The sequence below is a fragment of the Condylura cristata genome, unplaced genomic scaffold, assembly GCF_000260355.1.
Source record: "Condylura cristata isolate star-nosed mole 26May11 unplaced genomic scaffold, ConCri1.0 scaffold00014, whole genome shotgun sequence".
Taxonomy (NCBI): Eukaryota; Metazoa; Chordata; class Mammalia; order Eulipotyphla; family Talpidae; genus Condylura; species Condylura cristata.
Window position 1 is genome coordinate 47,234,779 of NW_004567115.1, and position 6,485 is coordinate 47,241,263.

Genomic DNA, 6,485 nt, shown 5'->3' on the forward strand with positions numbered 1-6,485 from the left:
CCTTAAGAGGTGGGTCTACCCCATGTAAAAGCCTGCTTGGCTGTCCCTTGGATTATATACAGTACAGGGTCAGAACAACTGGCCAATCAACTATTGGACATCAAACATGCAGTCTACCAGACCTACGAAGGTCCCTTCAACTTAAACAAGAGCAGGACGCTGGGTCAATGTGTGTATGTCAGCACTATGACTGGGAATGTCAGGGGTCCACCTGTGGGCAAGATTGGAATCATGGGAGTGGGTCTGGGCTACGACTGCCAAACAACACCAGGCTATGTAATCAGAAGACTTAATGACCCTTGATGCCCTAGATTTTCAGTTTCACCCACCCTCTTTGTTCTCCTACCCGGTGGAACTAATACTGTATGGTTATTCTGTTAACAAAACGCCAGATCTTGCTCTTTTAGCATCTTGCATTGTACAGCCTGCTCCAAGCAACAGTCAGATGTGATGCAGGAACTAGGGCTCAGTAAATCCCAGCAACTCCCCATGATACTAGACTCAAACTGAAGATATTGGCGTATTATGAAGTAGAAAACAATATTTTCCCCAATGAAGATATGAGGCAAGTTAAGTTCACCTACTTACACTCTAAGAAAAAAACACTTTTTTTTTTCTTAAGATTCATTTATTTATGCACACAAGAGCTGGGGTGTAAGCCAGAGGTGTGGGGTGTAGGGGAGGGAGGTTAAGAGGATTCACCAGAGAGAGAGAGGGGAGCAGAACAGGCATTGAAATACACTGCTGAGGGGAACAGTACGGAGACAGGAGAAGTCTACTGTGCCCTGTAGATCACCTCCCTTGCCAGGAATCAAACTTGTGCCGCAGTGACTGCAAATAGCTTCATCATGCTGTGCTTTAGCCCATTGTGCCATCAGGGAGGACCCTTAATATATAAGTAAAATTAAATTTTGAATCATTAACCCTTAGGCTGATGATATGGATTCCCCATGAAGAGGTCACAGGCAGGCATGGGTCGTACATTTGAGATATAGCACTAGAAATACAGCTCTCCTTCCTGCCTGCCTATGCTACAGAGGTCTCTCTCTTCTCCTTTCTCCTCCTCCCAATAAACCTGTCCTTGGAAACTGTAAAACAAACAAACAAACAAACAAAAAAAAAACATATCTAGTCAGAGATACGGAATGAACTCATGGAAAGAAAGGCAAAGAGATGAATCCAGTCCTCTGACAATGCTGGGTTAGAACTGTTTAGGGCTTTCCTGATGGCCTAGGGGGTCAAGTCTCAGTGCTATCACCTCTATATCCTGAGTGAGTTCCATTCCTGGCCAGGGAGCTGATCCACACGGCATAGCAGACCTCTCCTGTCATCCTGCTACTCCCCTCAGCAGTGGATTTCAGTAGATATCTATTCTGCTCCCCACTCTGTCTCTGGTGAATCCTCGTACACCAGTTTATCTGTCTGTCTGTCTGTCTGTCTATTGCATAGGGGAGGAGAGCAATAGACAGACAGACAGACAGACAGACAGACAGACAGACAGACAGATAAACTATTTAAATGGAGCTCCCTACTGCTTCTTGGGGAACAGCGTGCAGACTCGTTCCCGAAGCTGATTCCTGTACATTGAATTGCATAAGCTTTAATAGTCATAGATGATAACTGCAGGATTATAGTCTTCATTATTCCTATTTCTCAAACAACTCTAGAACCCAGAATCCTGTAACGATCAATTAAACATTTTCACTAAACTTGATATTAAAGGTAATAATGACAGTGATATGTATTTGACTTTCTTGAGGCCTGTCTTTAAGTTATAGAACTGAAAAGCTACAGATACATAAGGAGGAAAGAGTGAGTGCCAGCAGGCCATTTAAAGTGAAGATTTCAATGCAGCTGAAGGGCAATTCCACATCAGGCTGTCTTAAGATGTGTCCAAGAAGCACACTATTTATTTTGAACCAGTTAAGAAACCATTCATGAGGGAACTGGCCCTCAACTTCCCACGCCCCTAAAATCAGGAAACTTCTCTGCTCCACCTTCTTCTGAACCCCCTGAAAGTGGGAAATAAATCTCTCTCTGAGGTACCCTCACTGCACAGAGATACACACCTTATCATCAGACACGGGGCCAGAGGCTGTGCAAACAAGCTCTTCTCCACTCAGTAAATTAGTTGTCCAATCCAAATCTTTTCAAGAATTTCTTTGTCCTATCTTGCTCTTGACAGATTTATTGCTTCTTTGTCTGAAAGCTATATACCCTGGCTGCTTTGGTCATTTACTAAGTTTCATATCTTAAGGACCTCTGTGAGCACACAAGTAAATTTGTTTCTTCTCTTGCTAATTTTTCTCTTGTCGATTTATTATTGGGTCAGTCAAAGAAACCAAAGGCAATGAGGGAGAGAGCCAGAGGATATTTCCGCTACATTGGCCAGAGCAAAGGGATCAGGAATAGCCAGTTATGTGTCAGCTTCTCTTAGCGCTGCTTTCAATTCTTCTGGTCTTTAGATTTAACTCTACTTTACTTCTATGGAGGTTTTATTCATCACTGTGAAGAAGAAGACATGTTTTAGGAAAGCTATGAAGATCATGTTTTTAGATGCATCTGTCCTACTCTACCTACCTACTCTACCTGAATATCTACTTTAGAATGTATGAAAGGTTACTAAAATTTAGAACGGTGTCTGACACGTATTAAGAATTACATAAATATCTCAAAGATCAGTACATCATCACTATCAAAAAAGTGTTTCACACTACATGACCTACACCTCGGTAACATCTTTGAAGATGCAGCACCCAATGCCACAATAGTGAAGGCAAGGATAAACAGATTGGACTATATCAAGTTAAAGAGATTCTGTACAGCAAAAGAGACATTACAAAAAAACAAACAGACATCCCACTGATTGGGAATTTTTTTTTTCTTACACAAAACTAGCAATAAAGGATTGATCACAAAGATATACAAAGAACTGATAAAACTCAACAAAAATAAACAATCCCATCAAAAAATGGGCAGAAGAGCTAAAAGAGGAAATGCAGATGGCCAACAGCATATAAAAAATGTTCAACATCACTTGTAATACGGGAGATGCAAATTAAAACCACAATGAGATACCACCTCACCCCGTTGTTCATATCAAATAATTGTCATCAATGACTCATTATTCCACATAAAATGGCAGCTTACCTCTTTGCTAGGAGGACACTTTAGGATTAGTGACGCTGACATGTATTTTAGGTCATGAATAGAAGTATGTGAGCTCTGGGTAAGGATAGTTGGAACCTGGTTACCGAAGTAAAATGCTTTGCTGAGATATTTTTGCCTTCAAGTAAATCAACAGGGGCTGGTTGAACTAGAGGCATTATCACCCCTGAGAAAGCAGATGGGGGCTCAATTTAACATAAATTAGTGGAAGAGTATTGCTTTCAGTAAGCCAACTTAACATCCCAACAGCCAACAGTTTTACTGCTTTGTTTCCTAGGATTGTGCCTTCACCCTTTGACCCCTGGCCCACAGGCATCCTAGTTTGACAATACCTTGTGCCCCAAATACTGCTTACAACTTATATTATATATGATATTATATTATATTTGATATCATACATTTTCTAAGTCCTCAGAGCATGGAAATACAGGAATTTGCACCACAACACTCCATGGAACTGTAGACAGCTAATGCCTTTCATTCTCATTTGTGTCTTTGAGTCAAAGGAGGAACAGACACAGGGCTTTAGGGTATCACATTGTGTTATCCTGATCTTCTGCTCCTGGTATTCTCTAATTATTAGAGTTAGAGGGGAGCAGATTCACAACTGACAGTTTAATTATTATCAAATCCTAGTGCTGTATTGATTTGCTCAAGTTATGAATACCCATCGAGTCAAATCTCTGATTTTGAAATTGCCATTTAATAAAGGTTGTAACAGTACTATCTTTCTCCCAAAGCACCCTGACTGCTTTAGAGGACACAATGGGAATCATATTTTATATATTTGATGATGACATTAATCTCTATGATTCCCCAAGTGTAGTATTGCCTTTGGTTTATTATTTGAAGAGAAAGATGTTTCAATTTGACTCCTCATGCTCAAATGATCATATAAGGATTAGAGCTGATAAGAAAATTCTGTCAAATACTAGTCTAGATACATGTTTGAAAATCTGAACAATAATTTTAGGTAGGATGAAAGGACTCACTACGAAACACATCTATCACTTGACAATGTTGAAACCATAGTGAGCGGTGGGCACAGGTGTTTAGTTGTTCTAGATTTCATGATGAGTCACAGTAAGTTTCAATTCTTCTATAATGTTAATGTCTAGATTTTTGTTTGTTTCCTGGTACATGATTACTATGGAAAAATTAGCAGCAATTAAAATGGAAGAATTCTAGAAACAAGATTTATAGAACATGCCTGTGATGGCATGTGAAATACTTTACCAAGCTTGGTTATCTTGGGAATCCTGAGATTGCATTTGCAATCAGACAGCCCATTTAACTGAAGTATCTCCCTGCAGGGAGCTATTAATCCACAACCACTTTTTAAAGACTGTGTTCTCTCCTCACTGGATTTCTTTATGACTTTCGTGCATGGACTGACTGCTGGGTCCATTTAAAGGGCATAGTTTGGGATAAGTGAGTGTCTTACACTCACTTTTTAGAGCCACTACAAATTTCATGTATCTATCTTCTTGACTTCTATTCACTACATTATAATCAGGGATTTCTGATGTTTCAAATTTAGTTATCATCCCCTACTAATGAATCCAAATGTGTCAACTCATCACGAAGAGTGCTCATAAACACTCCCATCTGCTTGACCTAGCACTCTTTTGAGTGCTGAGGATAGGATTTGGCAAGTGTACCATGTTTCTCAATTCAAGCCAAACTAAAATCATGTTCAAGCCTAATTTCTTACAGCTTCCAGAATCAGTCACAGATAGACTTTTCCTGTTTTATTTTTTTTTCCTTAGATAATAAAATTCAGAACAATTCTAATCTTTACATGGAAGTCTTCTTCTGATCTCAGGATTGACTTTGTATTGATTCAAAAAAAGATCTAATCTACTAATTTGGGGAGTAAGGACCAGGAGGTAGAGACTTGAGTCATACTTCTTTCTTTGGGTTAGCTTTATCTGGGGAAATTTTTTTAAAGGACCCTCAGAAAAGAACAGATATATATATATATATATATATATATATCTTGCTGCCCAAGGAAGAATCTTGCACTAAGATGATCTTCATAACTGATTGTTTTTTCCCTCAGTGTCTGTAACAGGGAATAGCACATAAAATAAACCCTCAACAAAGATGTTGAATGGGTCAAAGATTCTAAACCTTCAAAGTTGCTTTCCTCTCCCAAATCAATTCTCAAATATTTTCATAGAAAACCTAAAAGAATGTGATTTGAAGAGATAATGACTTATCATAACAGAGATTTAACATTTGACATTTTTGTTAGTAAACCTAACTATCTGTATACAACATGTTAGTCCAAAGATAGATTAAAATTAACCCAATCAAAAGACTTCAAAATGTGAAGTTTCCATAGTCTTCACTGAAGCAGAGTATTAGAAATAATTATATTTGACTCCCTTCCAATTAGTTTTCTATGTTGTGTGGCAGGCACTTTATGCAACCAGTCTTTAAGGTACTTACATGTGTAGAACAAAAGGATTGTGGAGCATCCATTTTAGTTCAGATACTGTTCTAGATTCATGAGGCATAGCAGTGAACAGAGATGGTATCTTTAGCCTATGAAATTAACATCGTGATAAAGTGAAACAGTATTAAGCAGAGAGAGGGGTGGCGATTCCAATGACAGTAGATGCTACAGGAAGAAATAGTGGCAGCAAGGGACAGGGAGAGGCCAAGGAGTGTGGGGTCATCCAATGTTAACACTCCTTGAAGCCATCAATCACTTGTGACATTGTTCGTGCGCTTAAAAAGGTGATTTTTGTTTTACATAGAGCATAAATTAATCTGATGAGTTAATAGTATGAAAAAATAGGCCCTGAAAACCAGTAGATCTCAATAATGATGTGAAAAAAGGTGAAATGAATGAAAAGAATTGAGATATGTGAATATTGATATTCACATATTCATATTCATGAATATGAAATTAGTACAAACAGACATAGCACTGTTAAAATGGTATAGTAAAAATAAAAAGGCAAGGTCAAGTATAGTGAGAGAAAGGAAACGAAAATCTGTTATAGAGTTAAATTTTGAGTAAAATAGGTGAAAAGAAAGGCAGAAAAGCCATCCGGCTTCTCTTTTGGTTTCCTTTAGCAATGAATTAAAACACAGACTTTAAAAAACATGGTCATGAGGGCCTCACTGGTGGCACAAGGTTAAAGCCTCAGCTCTTTCTAGCTATAGCCACCACTGTAGCATGAGTTTGATGCCTGGCCAGGGAGGAGACCCTACATGGTGTAGCGGACCTCTTCTGTCTTGTCCGAAGCAGCCCTAGCAGTGTTTCAGTAGATATTCCTGTTTCTTTCTGTTTTACTCCCCACTCT